General features: G+C 42.3%; 1 long non-coding RNA gene across 2 annotated transcripts; it reads right to left on the bottom strand.

Annotated features, from left to right (window-relative positions):
- Window positions 1-402: 402 nt before the first annotated feature.
- On the bottom strand, window positions 403-8,629 carry LOC107052783. Of its 2 annotated transcripts, XR_005857643.1 has the most exons (5): window positions 7,431-8,629; window positions 7,149-7,283; window positions 4,424-4,545; window positions 2,384-2,560; window positions 403-857 (listed from the first exon to the last, which is right to left on the bottom strand). It is a non-coding gene; the product is annotated as an uncharacterized LOC107052783 (long non-coding RNA). The 2 variants fall into 2 exon arrangements; XR_005857642.1 differs by lacking the exons at window positions 7,149-7,283; window positions 7,431-8,629 and adding an exon at window positions 5,161-6,208.
- Window positions 8,630-25,420: the final 16,791 nt, after the last annotated feature.

Below are 25,420 nucleotides of genomic sequence, written 5' to 3'. Positions count from 1 at the left end.
TATGTAAAATCTAGTTCCAAAGACTGAGGTAATATCTCAAGTGAGTAGGGCAAGAAATGATCAGCCCAAATCACGGCAAGAAAGATTCTGACTAAACAATGGTATGAACTGTTCAGCGAGAAGAATTGCAAAGCATTGGAAAAGATTTGCCTGAGAAAGCGATGAAATCATGGTCAGTAGTGGTCTTTAAAAACAGCTCATAATAGGTATTGATTTCCTCCCTGTGCTTAGGCACTGCTTTCCTTACAACTTGATCATAGTTTTGAAGCTGTAACCAAAGAAAGAATACTTCATTCCTTGTAATACATTCTTAAACAATGTTGGCAGATGAAGTGCAGAAATAAAATAGAAAGTAATGTAGAGAAATACATGAAAATCAAATGAGGATGAAGCACTGAAGGCTTAAGGAGAGAGGATATGTAATATCACTGAAGCAGGGGTCCAGGAAAAGGAAGGGAGAGATTTATTCTTGTGAGTAAAGGTACAATCAACAGATATTTGTTCACAAATGTGCTCTGCTCAGAGATACTTGGAAACACGAGCTGAAGTTATAAAATTATGTACTTGTTGGCATTTTCTCAAGAAGAAAATGCTTCTCTCCTCAGTTTTTGCCAAAATGTTGCCTGCTGAATATCTTCATCCCAAATACTGTAAATCTTATTCAGCGTTGGATGAAAGCAGAGCAAATGAAATCTTTTGAAGAACTTCGTGCAAGGTTTGTCTATTCTCCATTGTGCGATAGATGGCAGAGCCAATGCCTGCTCATGGGCATATTTATGAGAGTTCTGGTCACGTCAGTATGCTCATCAAATTCAAAGGCTATTTTTGTTCACCGCTTCTTTTGGTCCATCTGGCAACTGGAAGGAGCAAGACAGTGACAGTTTCTTTTGTATCTGTGTAACTCTGAGCATTCATATGTTGCATGTCATACATAATGAACATATTAAAAAGTTTAAAACCTCAAATTTGATTTCTAAGCTGGAATGTTCTAACTTGTTTTATATTTAATGTATAAAAACCTGTCTTCTGATATAACAAGAGAAATCCTGTACCTCTTCCTGCCCTGCCTGACATCACTCTAGCAACAGTTGTGCTTATGGGCATACTGCTGAATATACAATTCTAACATTATTGCATGAACATTCTGAGCAGAAGATGTCTTCCTGAAAAGCGTGTTTCTGAAGGGAACTACCTTCAGGTCACAGTAACTTCTTCAAAACAATGCCATCCCACACTGGTTATAGAATTACAATTACACAATTAATGACAGTGAAATAGTAATATTACTGCTGAAAATGTGTGCAGTTAAAGATTTTAAGGATACATATTTTACCTGTTTCTATATCACTGCTTATTAATGTTCAGACATAATCATGTTCTTGGGATTAATCTTCTATTTATTATAGTTTGACATTTAGTAAATTCTAACGAGAAATCTAATGCTAAAGCGCATTGCATCAAGAATTTCACCAAAATCACTCCTTGCTGTGTGTTTGTGTTTTACTTTTGAGTCTTAGATATACATCATCCGTAAATAGTGGGGGGATATAAAATACTTAAGTACTTGCAGTTTAAGTCCCTGGTGGTTAGTGCACATGAAGTGCTTCTGGTTGGGTTAAAAGACACAGGGAGGTAATGTACAAGATGCAAACTCAATTGCAAAGTACTGACAATAAACTTTCCTTTAGCAACTTTTCTTGAAGTGCTGTACAAGACAAAGAAATATAATAGCTGCAAACATTTTCTTTTAATTATATGGCCAATCTTGGTTAGTTTAGGTTTCATTTCCCTGTGCTTTTTTCTTTTCTCTTTTTTTTTAATTTCAAAGACTGATTAAAAGATTGAAAGAAAATGGGAATAAGGGAATAAATGTTGAACTAAGATAAAACAAAAGGTTTATACTGTCTTCCTCTCTTGCATTTTTTTTTCTTCTGGCTCTGGTTTTAACATTTTTTCCTAATGTTCTGATAAGCAAAATGCTACTACCAGTTTGAGGAGAGACAAACTCATTCCATTATGACACAGCAGCTATGACAAGCTCTTTTATTGTTGCTTAATGGTGTGTTCAAGAATGTCAACACAGCTTGCAAATATTTCTGGTTTTGCTGTTTCAGGGACATGAAAACAGCTGCCTCAATTGTACTGAAGCATTGTTCAGAACAGCTTAATACTTTGGGAGCATTTCTTGGCGTCCATGTGCCTGACCATATGCACAGTGATAAACTGACCAATGGTCTTCGAAAAGGTATTTTAAAGCTTTAGTATAGTCAAGTAAGCTATACTCAGTAAGGATGCCATTTAATTGGATATGGAGACTAAATAATTGAAGAGTAGTTGACTTTTCAGTTCTCATTCACAAAAATCACAGAATAGCCCAGCTCACCATGACCTGTGGTTTCCATCTGAAATGATTGTGTACGATTGCCCACTTTGATATGAAATGGCTCCTGAATGGTTTTTGTGAGTGTGGTGCCAAATGCCATAATAAATGACACGCTTATCAGCAGTTTTCAGCAGTCAGAGGAAGGAATTTGCTGGACATGGTAGGTGAAATTTGTCTCTGGAAATAGAGTTTAAAAAGATTAGGGAAACTTGTTATCTGTTCTCTCAAACATAGTTTGAAAAAAATGTAATAAGTCATAGGATCATAGGAAAATGCACACTGGAAGGGAACTCGGGAGGTCTCTAACCTGACCTCGTGCTCAAAGCAGGGTCAGCTCTGAGGTCAGACCAGATTGTTCAAGGCTTTGAGCAAGCACAGTCAGGGCTGAAGCCCTCTTAGGATGGACACTGCAGTCTCAGGGTAATCTCCTCCACCACCTGACTGCAGTGGAGAAAAAGTTCCAGCTCAGTCTGAAATTCTCCTGTTTCAGTGTATGCCCAGAGTCTCTCATCTACCCACCAGGCAAAACTGTGAAAAGCCTGGCTTTCCATCTTCTTGATGGCCATCATAGAAGCACTTGGGACTGCTGTCAGGTCCCCTCAAGACTGCCCCATCTCCAGCTGGACCAGCCCAACTCTCCCAGCCCCTTCTCAAGGAAAAGTTCTCCCGCCCCAATCATCTCAGTCACCTTGAACTGAACTCCCTCCAGTCTGTCAATGTCCTTCCTGTGTTGGGGGCGGGGGCTCAAAACTGAATCTCAGTAACATATCTCAAAATCAGAAAATGATTTCTACATTCATCTTCTCCAGTGTAAAAGAGCAGCACATGAGGTCACCCTCTGAGCCCTTCATGATGTAAATCAAGTCTCAGGTTGGGTACCACAGGCTTTGATTCCTGATCTAGGGTAATGGAGTTCAATGTAATTTTCTTTCATTCCACATAGATGTTTCTTTTCCAATTCTTACACCACTTCATTACAGACCTTCGTTATAAAATCAGTTCAGATTCTGTCTTCCAGAGGTACTGCAAACGTCCACTTTTAATTTTCTTTTCATTAACCCACATCTGTGATCCGAACAGAAGTCTTTCTCTGCATCATCTCACCTTGAGAATGGGAGATGGAGCAGTAGCCAAATAATATTGTTCCCAAACAATGAAAAGAAAGAACTGTGGAAGAGAAATTGCTATTTCCCTTATTGGGAAATAGATGTCTTACTGTGCATAACAGGTTACTGTTTTTTTAATTGCACAGAACCACAGTATGGCTGAGGTTGGAAGGGACCTCTGGAGGTCATCTGGTCCAACCCCTCTGCTCAAGCAGGAGCACCCAGAGTAGCAGGCTCAGGGCCACATCCAGGTAGCTCTTGAAGGCAGATCTCCAAGAAGGTGACTCCATAGCCTCTGGGTACCCTGTACCAGTGCTCAGCTGCCCACACAGCACAGAAGTGCTTCCTGGTGTTCAGAGGGATCCTCCTGTGTTCCAGCTTGTACCTACTGCTGTTTGTACTGGCACAGGGCACCTCTGTAAAGTGCCTGGCTCCATTCTCTTTGCATCCTCCCTTCAGGTATTTATAGACATTGGTAAGATCCCTCCCTGAGCCTCCTCTTCTCCAAGCTGAAATGTTCCAACTCTCTCATCCTTCCTTCACGGGAGAGATGATCAAGGCCCTTCATTGGACTCCCCAATATGACCATGTCTCCCTGGGGGTCTCAGAACTTCATACAGCACTCCAGGTGTGGCCTCATCAGTGCTAAATAGACTGAAAGGATCACCTGTCTTGACGTATATTGGTAATGCTTTGTCTAATGCAGTCAAGAATGCCATTAGCCTTCTTTACAGCAAGGACATGATGCTGGCTTATGCTCAACTTGGTGTCCACCATGATCTTCAGGTGCTTTTGTCAAGCTCCTTTCCAGCTGGGTGGCCCTCAGCTTATATTCATGCATGAGATTACTCCTCTTGAAGGAATTCAGCAATCCTTGATGGATTTTCCTTTGTTATGTTGAGAAATGGATATAGGTATTTCCCAATTCCCTTACCTGATTAAAGTGCCTGGAGGATTACATAGAGCTGTGCAGTACTAGATTCCAAAGCAGTAGTTAAATACAGCTTCAGTTATATTGTTCCATACTCTTCCAGCAGGACAGTTTTCCCCACAGAACTGCAACCAACAGAAACACAATAAAGAGAATTTACTGTCCATTATGCACCTAGTCTACCTCTTTTTTTTTTTTTTTTAAGAATAATATAATACAGAGTGGCACCCACTTTGAACATGTTTTCCCATCACTGCTCTATCAGCTCTGAAAACTGCTTTTGTTTGGATATGGTTATTATCTGCTAGAGACTGATAGGAATGTGGAGTCACTCACTGAAAAAGGGAAACATGGTTCTCATTCAGAAAGAATGCAGTTTCATCCACGCATTTTGCAGCACAGTTGTATTTGAAGTAGAGCCGCGGGATCTCGTGGCAGTAAAAATCATTGTGATTTATAGGAAAATGTCACTCTGGCTGTCTCCTCTATAAAGGCTTTTTACTACTCTTGTTGAATATAAATCAGAATTATATGGCCAACAAAATGATGGTTTTGGCAAAATGTTGTGAAGACAAAAAATAAACGAGTTTGAATTGTCTTGGCTTTATTCTACAGAGAGATATTACTGGAATTTATTGCCTTGCCAACATCAATATCCCTGTCCTTAAAAATAGGTGTGTGTAACTGTATGTCTAAATTCATATCCAAGTTAATTTAAAGATGCTCAGTGTGAAGCTCACCTTCAAGCCGCAATCACAGCAGATCTTAACTGCTTGAAATGAAGCTGACACAGTTTCCAAATCTTTTTCTGAACATAGCTGTAGCAACACACTTTAAACTCTTTGGTGTTTGGGACTGGTTGTTCCAGTCTCTTAGGGGAATACGTGATGGGTCTCAACATATCTGACTCTTGCTTAACTAACTTCACCTAGAAGTTGAAGTAGGAGATGAACCATCCCTCCAACATTATGTATTAGCTTAATTTATAAGGAAAATATGTGAAAATAAATCATCAGTGAACCGGTCTAGTATTAGACATGGAGGTTGGCAGCCCTGCTGTGGCGGGGGGGTTGGAGCCTGATGATCCTTGAAGTCCCTTCTAACCCAAGCCATTCTAAGATTCTACAATTCTATGACTTAGTGGATTGTCACAGTTCAGTGTTTCTCCCTTTGGACTGAAGCTGCTGGGTAAGATGGAGGAGAGTAGGAACAGCAAAAAGAAGCAAAGGGAGTCTGGGATTAGTTGTGCACTGTTTCGTTCAAGGCTGTGGTGTTAGCGAGGGCTTTGAGTCTGTGACATTTTATCCAGGCATGGTTCATGGGTGTGTACTCAATGTGGCTCTGGATCTGGTGTTGGACAGGTGTAGGCTATAGGGACTTTGGGATCCAAGTAAATCTTCAGCTTGGGTCTGTTCCTGGGTGGAGCAGGAGGGTTCATCAAGACCCAGGGATGTCTCTCACTGTTTATTTCTCCCTGTGTCCTGTGGGCATGATGGGTCTCTGTCAAATGAAAGTAGAGTGTCAAAAAGGTTTCCTTCACCTGCATTTGCTCTACCAGCAGTTAGGGCACAGTGTAAGTATTTGGAGACACATTTGGAGAAACTGTGCTTACAGCATGCAGGAGACTGGGCTAGACAGAGGTTGTAACCCATCATTCTGGCCTTTATGTATTTATAAGTTCATAGATCCTGCCGTGTACTTAAAAGACCTTTACTGCTGTAGTTGAGCACTTGTGCATGTCATCTGTTCACAATTAATTGTACAGCAATTGGAACAGCCAGCACACTCCTGACTGGTAAATTTTTCAGCATATCCAGTTCGGAGTGTTGCCCTGATCAGAGGCACCTGCAGAGAATTACAAACCACAGAAGAGCTTAGCATGCAGTGAGAGTGCACACAAAGGACGCTCCTGTCTCAGGCATCCAAGCCTTTCTTGCTTAGAAGTCCACCTCTCAAAGAGGATTTAGCAATATCATAGAGAGGTGTAGAAGGGGAAAATAATCCATCTTTTTCTTTGGTAGAAAATAATGATGTAACAAGTGAAATACAAAGAATAGTTCCAGGCTGGGCCCAACATTGTTGTAACACTTCATTCTTTTTTGTTGTTTGTTTGTTTTTTGGATAAAACATAATCTAGACCAAATTAGTTGAAACAATGGTCCACAGAGAGCTCACAAACAGAGCCCCGAACAAAGAACTGTTCCTTGTCAACTCATAAATAAAAGTGTACTGTGAAACAATTTAATCAGAACCACAACTTTAAATACACTTGAATAGCACATAAGCAAGAGTTGGTGTAGGTGTCGTAAGTACCAAATAATCTGTATGATATTTAGAAGCATGAACATATGTGGTAATGAGCCCTGATATATTTATTTTCCATTCTATTTGCTATGTATGAAAAATGCTCATATATCTCTGTGGAGAGTCGTTATGGCATTCCCAAAGGATACTGATCCATTTTGAGCACGCTAATGAACATTCGGGTTAAGCAATACAGATTTCTGACTTCTGAATTGGGGATATATATATTATATAATATATATATTGTGTGATGTGTGGTATTTCTGCCTCAATCTTCCCATCTGCGCAATGGCAATAACTTTACCTACTTTCTTTCTTCAAGGAAGGGTCGGCAGAATTAAATTGTTAATAGTTATTGAAGATTTTGATTATGAAAATGGAAAAATGAGACAAGCACAAGTTGCATTTCTTGCCTTCCACATACAGTGATGGGTTTTCTCCTTTGCTTCTATCGTCGGAAGACTTCAACAGTCCAGAACATTCGGCCAAAGCAGTCAAAGTTGTACGCTACACCCACATATATCTGAAGCTTTTGGTAATAAGCATGTGGGCTGCAAACCTACAGGAATAAGCACGTACTGGTTAACACAAGAAATGAAGATTCAGCAGTTTAAATCAAGTGCTGATTAACTGTGCCTATCCCCCTCTAGCTATTTACTGCAATTAAAAAAAAGACATTAATTTGAATTAGTAATTTTACTCCTACCTCCATAAAACAACAGACTTCCACATCTCTTTCTTCTATCATGCCAATGTGTCAAAAATGTCAAGGTGATAATTTTCAGTCACTTCAGTAGGATCATACATTAAAAGACCACAGCGAGAAAGAAATTGGAATGAAAACGACTTTGAAATCTGAATAATACAAAGAAGTTAAAATATTAAAACTGTTCAACTCCGGGAAGTTTATAGTCAGGTAGTGTATTTTTCTAAAGACTGCTGTATACACAGTTTGTTAGCCAAAATCTCTGGCAGGACAGGAAGCAGGAATATGAAAAGCCACTATAAGATGGAGAACTTTTGCAAGAACCTATTCAGTCTTCTTAGAGACAGGGTCATACTTAAATTTCCAGTGCCATACACACGACCGTGAAATTAATGTGAGTACACAAACTTTTCAAGTTTTGATCTGTAAAGTCAAGCTCTTCAAATAAAATATTAGAATTCAACCAGATTTCATTGGTTTGGAGGATTGTGTGATGTTTAGACTTTGGGGAACTTAATAAATGATTATTAATTCCTTGATTTGGGAAGAAAATGTTACTCAAAAGTATAAAAAAGCTTGACTATAATGTGAAATTCATCATGTTCTCTGTTGCATAACAGTGTTTGCTTTTATGCTGCGAGCCCCATAAACCCTGTAACTAAAATAATTTTCTAGACTATGGTTGTTGTTATTTGTTTTGCTTTGTTTTGCTTTTTAGTCAATGAACCCTTATTCTGCCCATAGTCACCAAGGCCCCAGATTTTTCCAGTCACTGCTCTGGCCCTGCTTCCTTCGCTTCTGTTTCTGACCTGTACAATTACTAATCTGTTTTGAGCACACAGTTACATCCCATGTGTTTTAAAGCTTCTTCACGCAGCAGAACCACCTCTAGTTTGGTGCTGTCGTCAGATTGCAGAACATCTTTTTCTTTTTCTGAGGGTGAAAAGTCCACAATTGAGTCATTTTCAGAATCAATGAATTGATTGCTATGCAGAGGAAAGTTATATCTGAATCAAATGAATGCCCCAAAATGATTATTTTACTTGCCAAACAAACAAAAAAACAAAAACCCCAACAACAACAAACTTAAATATGCAGATAAAATAATGCAGGTGCTATCACAAGTCTCAGCTTTTTTTTTTTACTACTGGAAAATGTTATGGGACTGTGGATCAATCATAGAATCATAGAATCGCTAAGGTTGGAAAAGACCCACAGGATCATCCAGTCCAACCATTCGCTCTTCACCAATGGTTCTCGCTAAACCATGTCCCTCAACACAACATCCAAATGCTCTTTGAACACCTCCAGGGTGAGTGACTCCACCACCTCTCTGGGCAGTCCATTCCAGTGCCTGACCACCCTTTCAGAGAAGTAGTATTTCCTAACGTCCAGCCTGAATCTTCCCTGGTGCAGCTTGAAGCCATTCCCTCTAGTCCCATCACTAACCACACAAGAGAAGAGGCTGACCCCCAGCTCACTACAACCTCCCTTCAGGTAGTTATAGAGAGCAATAAGGTCTCCCCTGAGCCTCCTCTCCTCTGGACTGCACAATCCCAGCTCCTTCAGCCACTCCTCATAAGGCCTGTGCTTCAGACCCCTCACCAGCTTTGTTGCCCTCCTCTGGACATGCTCCAGGGCCTCGATGTCTTTCTTACAGTGAGGGGCCCAAAACTGGACAGAGTACTCGAGGTGCGGCCTCACCAGTGCTGAGTACAGGGGGACAATTACTTCCCTGTTCCTGCTGGCCACACTATTTCTGATACAAGCCAGGATGCCATTGGCCTTCTTGACCACCTGGGCACACTGCTTGGCTCATGTTCAGCCTAGTGTCAATCAACGCCCCCAGGTCCATTTCCTCTACACAGTCTTCCAGCCACTCTGCCCCAAGCCTGTAGCGTTGCCTGGGGTTATTCTGGCCAAAGTGCACAATCCGGCATTAGGTCTTGTTGAATTCCATCCCATTGGCTTCAGCCCAGCTATCCAGCCTATCCAGATCCCTCTGTAAGGCCTCGCTACCCTCAGGCAGATCAACACTTCCAGCCAGCTTGGTGTCATCTGCAAAATTACTGAGGGTGCACTCAATGCCCTCATCCAGGTCATCAATAAAGATATTAAACAGGACAGGCCCCAGCACCGACCCCTGGGGAACACCACTCGTGACCGGTCGCCAGCTGGATTTAACTCCATTCACCACCACACTCTGGGCCCTGCCCTCCAGCCAGTTCCTTACCCAGACAAGAGTGTACCTGTCCAAGCCACGGACTGCCAGCTTCTGCAGGAGAATACTGTGGGAGACAGTGTCAAAGGCTTTGCTGAAATCTAGGTAGACTACATCAACAGTCTTTCCCTCATCCACCAGATGAGTCACTAGATCATAGAAGGAGATCAGGTTGGTCAGGCAGGACCTGCCCTTTGTGAACCCATGCTGGCTAGGCCCGATCCCCTGGTTGTCCTGCACATGCCATGTGATCTTCCTCAAGACAATCTGCTCCATAATCTTCCCTGGCACCGAGGTCAGGCTAACAGGCCTGTAGTTCCCCGGATCCTCCCTGCAGACCTTGTAGATGGGAGTCACACTGGCAAACCTCCAGTCTTCTGGGACCTCACCCGTCAACAAGGAGTGCTGATAGATGATGGAAAGCGGCTCAGCTATCTCCTAGAAACCTCCTAGACTGCTTCTTCTCTGCTAAATTGTATTCCCAGCATATGTCGGGGAAGTTGAAGTCCCCATGAAGGCAAGGGTAGGCACATGAAAGAGCCTAAATTCCCTCCCCTTACCAGTATCTACAATAAATGGATTCACTTCCAAGGCCTACATATATAGATTTTGGTTTAGTCTGGATTTATTAAACTCAAGAAACATGAATAGAGGCTTCAACAATCTACACATTTTAGTGTTAGGTGGCAGGGGAATTTCTTAATGAAGACTTCTCCACTTATCCTCTTCAATGAATGCCTTTTCTCTCTATTATCATTCATGTGGTATCACTTTATGGGGAAAACCACAGAGGAAGGTTTTCTTGAATGTACTTGAAAGCAGAACAACCAGGGATCATTCCAATTGAAAGAATCCAATTGAAAGAATCCAATGAATTATCTCAGAAAAGAACTCTGTAATTTGCCTGAGGGCAAATAATGTGGATGGGTGTTGAGGTTGGCCTATATCCCAGCCTTACGTCTTCTCTTGCACAACAGAACAGATGTGACCATTGAGATTGGTTAAAGGTCTGTGGCTACTCATATCCTTGTGAGCCTTGTGCTTAGGAAAAGGGTAGATGAAATGGTGACAATGTAGACTGTCAAGATTAACTGTGTTTAATATAGAGATTTCCATTTATTCATGCATTTATACAGGCTTAATAGAATTTGGCTTACTAGACACCAGAAGACACCAGGAACTTCCAGTTAACACTGAGAAGGGTAAGAAGACACAGAGAAGAAAGCAAGGATTTCTGCATCAAGTACTAAGAGAGAAAATAAGTAACTGACATACTCTGGTTCTTTCCAGGTTCGAAATGGCTAATAATTTTTTTTTCTTTTCTTAAACTTTTGGTGGGTCACATAATCAGTGTTTTGAGCTGTCCTGGCATTCCATGCAGGACTGGGTAGCATACACATATGGTCTGCCATTAAAAATAGCCTTATGAGAAAGAAAATAACCTTTTGGAATCTGAACCAAAAGAAAAATACATGGTTTTTGCCATAAGTTGACATAATTTGGCTGTCTTATTAATCTTCATAAATCAAGTTCTACAAACAGATTAGCAACATGATTCTGCTGGTAAAGGGAGTCTGCAATATACCTGACAAGCATCCGATCTAGACACCTGTGTTTTCAATGCCTTCTTAATTAGAAATTCAGTTTTTCATGCCTTCAAATACATGAGCTGTAGCTGGGAGGCATTCTGCCAGCGCTGGGGGCAAACTGACAGCAGTGACAGCATGACTTCAGCTGTACCTGCAGAAATCCACGTGTGCAACCACACCTACATCGCTCTTTCATAGCGCAGGTGATGAAATTACAAAATGCTTTACTTGGCTCGTTCTCAGGCCAGACGTGAATGCAGAAGACTGAATTTTAAAAGATGAATGTTATGAATATACATAGCAAGAGTTTTGTGCTGTGATGCTGACTTACCCTTGAAGCCAAAACCCCAGAAGCAGGACCGAGTTTGCCCCCAGAATGACAGAATCAAGTATCCCAAGATGGAATGTACCCACAAGGATCATCCAGTCCAATGCTCAACTCCAAACAGGGACACTCAAAACTTAATTTCTGAGAATGTTGTCAAAATGCTCCATGAGCTCTGACACCTCGGGGCCCTGCCCACTGCCCTGTGCAGCCCGTTCCATGCCCACCACCCTCTGGTGCAGACCCCGTCCCTAACCCCTACCCGCTCCTCCCCTGACACAGCTCCATGCCGTTCCCTCGGGCCCTGTCGCTGTCACAGAGAGCAGAGTTCAGCACTGCCCCTCAGCTCCCTGTGAGGAGTTGCAGCCGCCATGAGGCCTCCCCTCAGCTCCTCTGCTCTGGGCTGCACAAACCCAGAGACCTCAGCTGCCCCTCACACACTTTACCATCCAGTCCCTTCACTATTTCTGTATCTCTCCTTTGGATGCTCTCTAATAGTTTTATGTCCTTCTTATACGGTGGCACCCAAATCTGCACGCAGTTCTGGAGGTGAGGCTACAGCAGTGCAGAGCAGAGTGGGACAATCCCTTCCTTGACCAGCTGACAGTCATACAGTGAAACACAAAGCAATTATGTGAATAGAGTCAGACATATAACCACTCCTATTGGTCGTATCTATTCTGTTATGCAAGAGTAGATATAAGGCTGGGATTTAGGCCAAACTCAATCACTTATTGCCACAGATCTTTTAACAGCAAACCAGGTGCTGAGAGGTAGGGGAGGACTGCTCTGACCTCTTCTCATTCACTATGTACTGCTTAGATTTGGGGACACAGTACAAGAAGGTCTGTGTGGGGCTTATGCCCTTTTACTACCCTGAAGGCTCTCAAAAGGAGCAGCCACAATATAATACAAAGTTAAAATGCCATCCTAGACATATTTGGTGAAAGTTCTTGGGTTGCTGAGACACTCGTCTTAACTTTACCATTAACTCAAATGGAGCGCCGGGCTGCTTTCTATTTCTACTTAGACTTTAAATCCTCCCTGGATCCTGCTGAAATAATCTCTGCCAGAGACAACTTATCGCTAGGTATTACTGAAATAGTCCCAAAGAGCACATTTCTTTCTTTCTTATTCTTGGCCTAGGCCAGGTCACAAAAATGGGAGGAATTTTAAACAAAATTCCCAGAAATAGATACCAACAATACTCTTCTTTTTGCCCCAGAATCTCTTCTTCCACAGGTTTAAGGTGAACAAGCCAAGTATGGTTTAGCTTCACCCATGCATCTGTCCTGTTGTCCAGGTATAGGGCATGAGGCAATGTGTGTTATGTAGGCTAAGTGCTACATAAGAGGAGTGCTGGTAAGGGGACAGAAGTAAGAGAGCATTTGGTGATGTGGAAGGCTGAATAGACTCTCCAGTTTCTCAGACACCCAGGGTAAAACCAGGTGGATTGTTACTGGGAATTATCTTGTTTAAAATGTTGGCAGTAGGCTTCTACAATATTTTATTATATATAATAAATTTTCCACCTGCTACATTTCTAAAGACTTTCCGGTAACTAGTTCCATCCTACTGTCTCTTCCACATCGAGTCCAAGGCCAGGGAACCTCTGTGAATTTAAGCACTTCTCCATAGCTGCCTCTCCCAGAGGCTCTTGCCAGCCCTGACCGGCCACCAGAGCCTTCCTCCAGGGCAGCACCCCAGGGATGGTTGGTAACAGCTCCACCACTCATCCTACTCCAGCTCTAAATCCCTGGACCCATAGGTAGGAGCAATCTGTTTCCTCCCCCAGCCCTGTCAAGCACCTGGCTTGTGGCTTGGAATTTTTGCACTGAGCACTTAACCAGAATCTGGGATCATGTATTAAATATTTGTGATACACAGGGAATAAATAAAGAGTAGGTGAGGAAAGATTGTTAACTAACCTCCCTCTCGACCACTGGAAAGAAAGTGGCAAGAGTGAGTGAATGATTTTCCTAGACCAGTACCAAAAGCCAGAGACTGTTTGAAGTGAATTGGTGATAAAGGGCTCATTATGAATGCTAGATAAATTTTAATAAAAGAAACATGGAAGATTCTAGCTCTTTAATTTTAGAGTTCAGTCCTGCAGGAATGCTTCGGATTTTATCTTCTTCAATATTTTAGCAGGATAGACTGTATTTGTAATCAATGGTGGTTTGTGTTCCTTGTAAAGTAGAAAGTGCTTAATTTGTTGAGAAAATTTGTTCTCAGAAAAATAGCTATGTGGTTTTATAAAAAAAAAATAAATGTTTTTCTTTGCTTATAGTAAATCACATACAGTAGGGGCAGTTGACATTTCCTCTTTTCCTACCATGTTCTTGAGGTTCCAAGTTTTGACACTGTCAGAGAGCAGGAAAATGTGCCAAACTCTACCATTAGAGACACTGGCTGGTAATTTCTCCCTGCCTGGAGAAATCAAGGACTCAGTCCCAGGTTCTGGTCTTTACACAGCAATTTGCCACTCCCGTCAAGAGCTCCGTGGAGAGCAGTGGGGCCCTTCACAATTGCAGAGGCTAGCAATCACTTCTGATCTAGATCTCAGACTTGCATTTGAGGTAGTCTGTTTAGAAGACCAACATAGGTGCACCCAAGAAACTAAAAGTAGTGATGCATTTTTCCTATTCCAAATAGCAGGAAAAGGAGCTGCTAACTATTTTTAAGAAATTTAATATTAAAATGATCACTTTCGTGATTATTCTGTGGCATTTTTGTTCTTCCCCAATAAGTAAACTAAGATTTAATATGGATAAAATAGATTTTACTAGAATGTGAGTATGAATGGGAAAGTTTAAACCATTTACTGAAGGAAACTTGAACTTCCTATGAAATGGAAACAATTTGAGAGCAGAACATTAAGATCATTCATTGATTATATTCATTGGCCTTAAACATTTTTATTTATGGACAGTTAGAAAAGATGGGAGAGGTGCTAGACATAACCCAGCCACAGTGTATAAATTTCCATTATTGATGCTAAAATCCAAGTTATTTTAAAGAGGATTGCTGCCTTCAGCCCACCTCCTGCTTTTAATAAAAATAGCATTTTCATAGAAGAAGTAATAATGGCCTCCCTTCATTCCTTCAGATTTTGTATTTTGCTATAGACTTCAGTATTGGAGTAGGCACAAGGTACAAGGTACGACTTCCTAATTATTACTTTCATTCCTAGCCATGGCAGTAAAAGACAACTCCTTTTATATATGTGTATATATATGTGTGTATGTGAAATGTACCATATACCTTTTAACAGCTAGGAGAAAATTCCATGTATTATGTGGTGGAGATACACTACATACACCACGTATGTGATCCAGACATATGAAAGTCAGTGGAAAGACTATGATGTTCCTCAGGGGAGAAACTGGATCAGGCTCCACATTACTGAAGAAATAAGTTTAGCATTTCTTCAGCACTAGATGTCAGAAATAAAGAAAATGTGGTCCAGTGTTTTCCTTCAGGAAAATTTCACTTCTTTTTTGCCATCCATCACAAAGCCTCTCAGTGCTTTGTAGGTACTGCGAGAGATCAAATGCTTGCTGGGGTGGGTGAGACAAGTCTTACCAACTATGATGGTGTACACATGGTTTGTCTAACATTGAACTGGCTGCAAATGTATAGAGAAAGAGGATCCTTCAGATGATCTCAGAAGGTCCTTCCAACTTCAACTACTGAGCATTTCTGTGTTTTATGGCTCCTTTCACAAAACTGAAAAATTCTGCACTGTACCAATGAGCAGCAGCAGCTCTTCTTTCTGTTGGGGCTACCTTAAGACAGCACTACATGAGGCCTGCAGTTAAGATGATTTGCTATTGAAGAATCACTTGAGTTAACCAAGCAGCATGCTCTGTGACCAGTCTTATATTGTGCTCCTGCTGCTGAGCTGACTGAATGAAATCTAAGTGTAAGTCAAAAGTCATTTAGACCTTTCTGCTTTTGCAGTTTGCTTTGTTTTTGTTGCCTAAGTCATAGCATCATGGAGTTGTTGAGGTCAGAAAAGAATTCTGCATCTCTGGTCCAGTTGTCCTGCTCAGAAAATTAACTAGTTGGGTTTTAGATATCATCCAGGATGGAGACTCCACAGTTTCTCTGAGCAATCTGCTTCACAGTAAAAAAATATTAAAATAAAATAAAATAAAATATTAAAATAAAATAAAATAAAATAAAATAAAATAAAATAAAATAAAGTGGTGTATGTTTCTTTGGTTGGTTGGTTGTTGCTTTTTTTTTTTTTAATTTCAAACCATGTCCATTGCCTCTTGTCCTGCTTCTTTGCACCACTGATTCTGTCTATTTTACTCTCTCCATCAGGTATTCATGCACACTGACTGCTTTTGCTTTGGCTTCTATTCCCCAGGCTGAGCTGTGTGAGTACTCTCAAATTTTCCCTGTGTGTCAGATGCTCCAAGTTCTTAATCATCATCATGTCCCATCACTGGATTCTCTCTCCCGCATCTTCATGTTTCTCTTGTACTGGGGAGCCCACAGCTGAATGCAACAGACCAGACGTGTCTCAGCAGGGCTGAGATGAGGGGAAGGATCCCCTCCCCTGACCTGCTGGCAATGCTCTGCCTAATGCAGCCCAGGACACTGCTGGACATCTCTGATGCAAAAACACATTGCCAGCTCATGGTTAACTTGATATCCACCAGGACCCCTCAGGTCCTTTTCTGCCAAACTGTTTTCTAGCTGGTAGGTGCCAGTGCCTTGGGTTGTTTTTTCCTCTGGAGAAGGATTTTGCATTTTCTTTGCTGAACACCACAAAGTTCCTGTTTGCTCAGTTCTCCAGCCTGCCCAGGTCCCTCTGGATGGTAAGCACAACTCTGGTGTATCAACCACTTATCCCACTTTTGTGTCGCCCTCTAGGATGGAAGATGAAGCCTTACTGAAAAATAAAATCTGAACGATTGCTTTTTGCCATAAATCTACAATCTACTTCCCCAGATGTTTTCCTTCACTGGATCTTCTAAGAACACTAGCAAATGCCAGGTGCTTTATCTGTAATTACTGAAGACTGTGTCCTGCTGTCACTTGGCTTGGATGTCCTCTGCCACACCATCCAGTACCTGCCATGCTGTCCCTCTGAACTGTTGTTCCTGACCAAATAGTAAACCTGTTCTGGTGTTTTGGCTTATGGCCTCTGTGAATCTTGTCAGCTCTAACTACCACGCTTAATACCAAGCGCCCACAAAATGCAAGATGATTTCAGTGATAGCCATGTGGGAGCAGAACAATGTTGGAGCTGGGATTTGGTTTTGTTCTGACTTGCATGCAGAACGGTTACTGTGAGCCCTGGCACTTGGCAGGGAAGTTGGACAAAAGCAGCTTGCCAGAGGCCTGCTCTTTATGCCTGTGGACATTTCTGTGGTGAAATTTCACACCTGCCAGCCAAGCCGACCTGCCCTCAGCACTCCTTGCAGTGGCACGCCTGGAGCCTTCTAAGATGTCCACATCCCAGCCTTTGCCCTCGGCACCTCTGTCCTTGTTTTTGCTCTGGGGCACTGAGTGCCTTGGAGCATTACGGAGTCAGGGATCATCCAAAAATGTCATTTTGGCATTCCGTTGGAGGCATTTTGCATGAGTTTACATTACATATGGAATTTACAGCAGAAAAATCATGAAGAAACTCTTCATGGAAACACATTTTTCTAACCCTTGTCTCCTCTCATTACTTCTGATTAATGTAGATTGGGAGATACTTTGGAAAAGTCAGAGCACAGTAATGAATGGATTCGCATGCCTAGTTTCTGTCTCTAATAATGAAAACCTACACTTAAAATTATCCTTGAAATAAACGTTTAAAAGCCGGCTGAACAGTGGGAATTTTACTCAAAAGCATAAAAGGGTCTCTGCTAGGGTCATCATGGAATACTCTGCAAAAGAGAAATAAGGGACAAAGGGAGGCACACTACAGAGTTTCTTCTCATCTTTATGAGGTACCGTGGCTGTCGGACAGCAAGGAGACATCCTCCTAGATGTTCCTTTGGGATTTCATGATCTGCTCCTTAGTGAGTCAACAGAGTCTGCAGTGACAAGGCAAGTGTGAGCTCAGTGTATAGGGCAGTACAACTTCAGTGATGGGAAGTGAGTAAGTAGCTGGTGTCTTGCTTCATAGTGCTGGGCTTTTCACAGTACGACTTACAGCTCACTGCAAGTAGCCACTGAGATGGGGACTTTTTTGTCTGGAAGGAATTAGATCCCCATAACGACTATCTGAAAATAGATCCATGCACCATCCCACAGTGTGCCGTAATTCTTCACAGGATAGTTCTGCAGCAGCTTGAGAGAACAATACTCCTCATTACTGGTCTTCAATCCAGATCTTCCACTGTTGCTCAAAACCACAGAAAATTCAGCAGCTAGGACAGAGGCCAACAGGGAGAGCAAAACATGGGGTTGCCTTCTGTGCTGCACCTTATCCCTGCCTGGGCCTGGTGAGGCTGTGGGATCCATTGCCCTGTGTATACTGGCATGTGCTCAAACATGGCTTGCAAACAGGTGTGTGATGCATGAGGCACATCCTGAGCAGAGCATCCTGTGCTATATATAAACTTCTATATAAACTATATAAACTTCTTGAGATTAAACCCTCTTAAGGGTTTAGTGCGCAGGACCAGTTCAATTAAAAACAGAAACAGAAGCAAAAGTAGCAGCAAATTGTTTCCTAAATATTTGATATGTGCTTCTTGGAACCTCTTCCATTATATTGTTACAGGGTACTTGTATGGAGATAGATACCTTCTGTGAACTGGACGCCTTAGCTTCCCTCTCATTGCATCCAGTCAGAAAACACCAGCTTGAGTGCTGAGCCTGAAGATAGGCATGGCAATGTACACAACAGTCATCATTCAGGCCTCTGAGCAGCTTGCTCTTCAGCACTTAAAGCAATGGGGTTGAGACTTTTACATCACATACATGTTTTTAAAACTACAACCCCAAATAATTCATGAGGCATGTTGCTCCCACTGAGACACTGCATTTTCTTGGTGAAGTCTTCTGTTCCCACGTGGATAAACCTGTGAATGACTGTTTGGAAAATAAACTACTGTCATGGAATCATAGAATCACAGAATGGCTTAAGTTGGAAGGGACCTTACAGATTGTCTAGTTTCTGCACCCCTGCTGCAGGCAAGGCTGCCACCCACCAGCTCAAGGCTGGGGGCCTATCCAGGGCCCCATCCAACATGACTTTGAATGTCTCCAGGGATGGGGCACTCACAGCTTCTCTTGGCAGCCTGTGCCAGTGCCTCACCATCCTCTGGGTAAAGAATTTCTTCCCAACATCCAACCTAAATTTCAGCTATTTTAGTTTAAAGCCATTCTCTCTCGTCCTATCACTATCAAACCATGTAAAAAGTCAGTCCCCATCCTGCTTACAAGCTCCCTTCAAGTACTGGGATGCTTCAATGAGTTCTCCTCAGAGCCTTCTCTTCTCCAAGCTAAACAAGCCCAACTCCCTCAACCTTTTTTCACAGGAGAGATGCTTCTGACCCCTGATCATCTTCCTGGCCCTCCTCTGGACCAGCTCCAACAGCTCCATATCCTTCCTGTACTTCCAGATCTGGACACAGTACTCCAGATGGAGCTCTAGAAGGGCAAAGTAGATGGGAGACGATCACCTCCCTTGCCCGGCTGGCCACCCCTCTTTTGATGCAGCCCAAGATACTGTTGGCCTTCTGGGTGGCAAGAGCACACTGCTGACTTGTGTCCAGCTTTTTGTCCATCAGGACCTCCCAGTCTTTCTGTGCAGGACTGTTCCCAATGAGCTCTTGTCCCAGTCTGTACTCATATCTGGGACTGCTGTCACCCAAGTTGAACATCTTGCACTTGGCCTTGTTGAATCTCAATAGGTTCTCGTGGGGCTGCTTTTTGAGCTTGTCCAGGTCCAGTGCTCTACCAATGTAGTGCAGCTTTCTTACAGCATCCTAGAAAAAAGTAGCAGTAAATCTCAGGCCAAGTGTCATGTGAGGTAAGAAAGTCTATCTGACATAATTTCTTTCTTAGAAACTTTCAGTGTTGAAAGTCTTCAAACTTTGGTGCTTTGCCAAAATCCACAATCCCCACCACAAAATTAGACGATATCTAAAAAAGAAGTCCCTTTCCAGGAATGACACAAACAGCAAAGAACACAGTAAGAGGAAAAAAATATCTTTCAGAAGTGTTCAAGATAGATTAGACGTTTAACTTAAAGGGTACTGGGGATTTGGCCATACGCTTTGGTGAGTCTGAGAGAAATTGTTTTTGTCTGATTATAACTCTCAGACCCGAGTTCTGCTTTCCCCACAACTAATTGTTTCCCAGAAATTACATTTTTCTTATTTCAGTTTGGTTTCTTTGATACTGAGCCGCCTGAAACAGGAGTTCTGTTCTGTCTGAACAGAAGAAAGAACTAAAAAAAGTCTGAAAAAAAGTCTTTTTCTCTTTTCTATGGTTACCAAAATTTAGAAATTTACCAAAACTTCTTAAGCACAACATTTTCTACTCAGTCAGATCCAGGCAAATTCCAGCCTGCTTGACTGCTCCTCTGTTGGTAGAATTTTACACTATCCTTTTAGGCCACTTAACCTAAAAGAATCCACCTCTGCAAGAACCACAGTAATGTTTCAGCTCACATTTGCAGTTCATTTGTTCTTTGCTCTGAAGGAGACAAGCTGTTTTTCTTTTCTTTGTTGAAGTTTACTATACTGTGGGCAAAACATCAAAGGGGAGAGCTGGACGGAGCTGCAGAGCAAGCCCCAAGGAGCACACCATTACAATGGAACAGTCAATATTTTTCAAATGCTAAAGATGGGAAATATTTTAAATCTTTTTTCTTTCTCTTTTCTACGGGATGTGCAGCTCCACACAGCCTGCCTGCATTCTGGAGAGAACTGCAAGTTCAGTGGAGCCCAGTGTAGGACAAGAGGTGGTGGGCAAAAGTTGGAGCACAGGATTTTCCCCTTGAACATCAGGAAGCACTTCTGTGCTGTGCAGGAGACAGAGCATTGGCATGGGTTGCCCAGAGGCTGTGGGATCTCCTCCTTGGACATCTCCAAAAGCTACCTGGACATGGTTCTGGGCCCCCTGCTCTGGGTGTGCCTGCCTGAACAGGAGTTGGGCCTGATGGACCCACAGGTCCCTGCCAACCTCAGCCATTCTGGGATCCTGCAGCTTTTTTTCAGTGATGTTCTATAGCCATTTGGTGTAGAAGACAAGAGCACAATGGGAAAACAGTCATTTCACTGCTTCACTGAATCCCGTAGCATCTTGCTACCTTTTAACACATACAAGACAGTCTCTGAAGGATGTATGTTCACAGAATCATAGAATCATTGAATCATTAAGGTTGGAAAAGACCACTGTGATCGTTTAGTCCATCCACCAACCCACCACCAATATGCCCACTAACCGTGTCCCACAGTGCTACATCTACCCAAACCTCTGCAAACTGTTTGCTACTGCAAACCTCCCTGAAACACTTCTGTGAGGAGTCTGTTCCTTTCTGCCTGGCACAGGTCCAGGCAGAGCCAGGGGCTCCCTCCTGATCACCCAGCCATTGCAGGACATCTTCACTTGCTCTACCTACGCGTGTGTCTGGGAGAACCACAGTTGGCAGCCAGTGGGTGTCATCAGAGCAGTCCCCCACCTTCGTGGTAGCTGCTGGGTAAGGAAACACAGAGCAAAACAGTTCCAAAAGAGCTCCTTTGGGGTTGGATGCTCAGCTGATATCAGCTGGCACCACTAGGCCGAAACCAGGAGAGCTGCCCCACAGCGTCAGACCTCGAGGGAAGAAGTAGGTACAATCTGGGAAGGGAGCAAAATACTTCTGTTACTCAGCCAGTCTGAAAAGCAGACAGCACTAGCATTCATTTGAGGAAAACGCCACTCAGACTGTAATTGAGAATATTTGTTTGTAATAATACAAGCATTTTTCCGTGATGACCGTACAGCTGATGTTTTGTCCAAAAAAGGCAGCGTTCCTTTGGTATCAAGAGGACTTGTTGAGTGTGAAGAGTTAAAGATGCTATGGCTAGAGCATAATTGAGGGCGCACATAATGCCTATAATTAAGGAAATAATACTTTCTTTTAAAAGACTTCTTCAGTTGCTTATGAGCTGTTAGATTTTAAACAAATTAGGCTGAAATTCTCTGTGCTGGTTGCTTTATTCCTGCTGAGCTGTCTGGGAAAGATTTAATCAGAAGTTACTAAATCTTTTCCAAAAGATCAATTGGGAAAAGCTGCACTGCTTTGCCTATAACAAAAGAAACAGTCCTGTAATCATATGATTAAGCAGCTGCATGATTTGCTAGGGAAAAGCAGATACCTAATACAATAATGAGTCAGTTAATGTTGACAATAGGGAAGTTTAAAAAAGAGACAAGGAATGGGAGAAGAGGCGAGGACAAGCCGTCAGCAGGGCTTGTTGGGGCTGAGAACGCTGCTAAGAGGAAACGTGGATTGCATTAAACAAACCATGGAGCAGAGGAAATGGATGCTCTGAACCAGAATGCTGGGAGGCTGGGAATTAATGGCAAAGACTGTGAGTGGGATGAGGAAGTGTGTCCGTGTGTGTGTGCATGCATGTGCATGAGCAAGTGCATACAGGCAGCCCAGTCCTCACAGAGCTGTAGAAGCAAAGTAATGAACTGGGGGAGAGAAAAAGAGGACACAAAGTATCTTGAAGGCAACAAGAAAATTCAGTCAATCTCCTCTTTCAATAACCTTGTATGTGTACAAGTTAGATGCTTAGTTTTCAGCTTGTCGCTGCTGAGAAATTTGTTTAGGGAAAGTCAGAAGAGAAGTAGTTAAAGGATAAAGAAACTTTTCCAGCTGACTTGAGCAGCTTGCATTGTATTCATTCATTGTTCCTAAAACTGCATAAAAGCGTGACCTGATTTTACCTCTCGTTCTTCCATTTCATTCTGATGCACCGGAAGCCGATACTGTTATTCCTATGTACCAAATGAAGAAGCTGTGTTTATGCTGGGACATACGAGTTGTACATCTTCCTAAAAATCTTAATTTGGCTGGCTCTCAATTTTAAACTATCAGTTGGCGCTTAGAGTTGAAATGCACTCAGCATTTTGGTGATGAATCAGGGATGGAGTGTGTAGGTAAGGCTGCATCCTGCAGGGCAACCTCCTTTTAAAAGGACACAAACTTCTTTTTTGACCCACAGAATGCAATAAATTCCCTGTGGGCCACACCAGGTGAGCCATCTCACCCACTGCTTCGTTTCTGATGGTGGCAAGAGGACACCCGTCTAGGAGGAACTATGAGGCGGGTTGTTATCTGCAGCCCTTTCCCTTAGCACTCAGCATCCACAGCAGTTGGATGAGGGCTATAAGAGCATTTCCACAAAATCCTGTGACAGTAAGCCCAGAGAGTTACTACTCACTGTGTAAGCAAGTACTTTATTTTCTGCTTTAAGTTCATCTTTTGCTGGTTGCCTCCAATGTTCCTAGATCCTATATCACGATCTGGGAAACAAGATGCAAGAGCAGTTCAATCAGCACACTCATCACTTTGTAAATCACGATTACACCCCTCCATTGCCTCCTTCTCTTCAGACCAAAATCCCAGTGTTTTCAGTCTGTAAGATAGCAGCTTCAGCCCTCCAACAAGTTTTGCTTCCTTTTTCCTCTACTACAAGAACACAGTTTTTTTGTGTGTGTGTATTTAATTTTTAATATAGCAGCAACATTACACCCTCTGTCCTGTTCCCAATAACTTTCTTAGGAGCTCCAACATTTTATTGACTTTTGCTTGCCATCACATACTGAGCTGATGATTTCAGACAGCCATCAGCAATGGCTCCAAGATGTCTTTCCTAAGTTGTAACTCTTTGTTCTAAATTTGGTAGAGATCATTTTTTCCTAGGTCCTTTGCCCTGTGTTTATCTATATTAAAGGTCATCTGCCATCTCAGTGCGAGCTCAGTTTGGTGAAGTCCTTATGGATTGCAGAGAATTTGACTGAAAGAACTTGCTATCATTTGCAAAATCTGTGACTCTATTTCTTCAGCTGCCATTTCAAATGGGATGACTTGGTTAACATTTGTAACTCCCTAGGGAAAACAAAAAATCTCTCCTAAATCCCCTTAAGGTCTGAAAGCTGGTTTCTACTTGTCTAACCAAGCAGAGCCATCATGTGTGATTTACAGAGATCAGTAAAGACAACGGAGTCCTGTAAAGAGGGAAGGATGCTGTCTCCATCTGCCTCCTAGCTCCACAGAAAGGAGACTTTGCTTTCTATCAGATTGCTGGGATTATTCCTGAAAAACACCTGATGTGTAAAATGAACATTCAGACAGATGAATTTAGTAGTTTGCAGCGCTAAGATGCTGCTATGTCTAGCAAAAAAAAAAAAAAGATGAAAATGTGAGCTCTATCCATTCAGATGATTTACTTTAGTTATTAGCACTATTCCTAACTGCACTCCTGGCAGCCTTGCTTATTTAGAAAGTAGAAGGTAGAAGGGTAGAAGCCCTGAAGAGTGAGTGGAAAGGTTATCCCTTAGGCCAGCGTGCAGTGAAGGGCATTCTGTGGCTGTAGCTCCATCTACTGGTACTAACTGGTGTGATCTCCACCTTTGAGTGGGAATGAGTAACGTTCTCCTCACGGGTCTTTTTAAAATGAAATTAAATTCACCATTAATTTCTTCTCCTGATATCCTTTCATCCAGCAGAGGCACTTGGGTCTCTGAGACACCCAACGTGGTGGTACCAAGGAGGTGTTGGTACTGTAGTAATCCATCTTGGGAATTTGATGTGACGTTGAACCTCACAGCTCTTCCAACCCTGGGCCCATCACAGCCTATCAGTCCGCTCTCCTAAAACAATGACAGCCTACAAGTGCTGGATTTTAAACTCGGAGCCTTCATGCTTTCTATTTCCACCACAATCACCAGGGTTATTTTTTCCTTTAATGGCAGCAGCTATTCCAGCAAGAGCTTATCCCAGCAGCAGGATCCTTAGGAGAAAAGGCAAATGACATAAGGCCAAGGAATTTGTAATGCCGTTTATTTCAAATGTCAGCTCTCTTCAGTGCCGAGGGAAAATTCTGCTCTTCTTTCCATCACTGAAATTGCTGGCGACTGGACCCCAAAGGAAGTTTCATTTGTATAGCTAAAAGCAAAATTTGGCCTCTTGATCATCATGAGACACCTCTTCTTCTAAGAAAATTTACTCCAGCTACAACTCAGACTGGTTGACAAAATCATTATTGAGTGTATTTACTTTCTCATTTTAGGTCAGGGACTGAAGCCTGGGCTTTGACCCAGGAACAGCTGTCACTGCTATGGGTCAGGTGAGCCATGCCTCAGCATTCAGATGACACCTTTGTTCTCCTATTCCTCTTTTCTGGTACTCCAGCCCATCCAGGGCCCATGGCAGTTGGAATCATGGAACAGTAAGAGGAGAACTACTCTGTCCTTTTTCCAATCCTTAGAGCTAGTACTGAGTTGGGAAGTGGGGAACACTTCCCCTTCCTCTCCAATTTCAAGAGATTGAAAACATCTCTAGGCCCTTCAATTTGGAAGTAATAAGATCTATGGTATCATTAATTACATTAGTAATTTATACTACAGTATGCTCTCCACTTCAAAAGTATCTGTGAAGAAAAATTGATATAGCACTTGCATGGAGAGAAAAAAGTTGTTTGTTTGTTTGTTTTAAAGAAAACAGTTTTTGCCTCTTCAATTTGCCTCCTAAAGCTTATTGAACCTAAACAACACCTGCAACAAAGTAATCATTCCTGGGCACTGTGAGTAGAACTGTCCAAGCATGTAATCAGATCATTGGAAGCCCCAGCACCATTGTACAGGAAAATAGGGCAGTGTGAGGTCTTGGCTCTGC

The sequence above is a fragment of the Gallus gallus genome, chromosome 2 (genome assembly GCF_016699485.2).
Source record: "Gallus gallus isolate bGalGal1 chromosome 2, bGalGal1.mat.broiler.GRCg7b, whole genome shotgun sequence".
Taxonomy (NCBI): Eukaryota; Metazoa; Chordata; class Aves; order Galliformes; family Phasianidae; genus Gallus; species Gallus gallus.
This window is presented reverse-complemented; position numbering and strand designations above follow the sequence as displayed.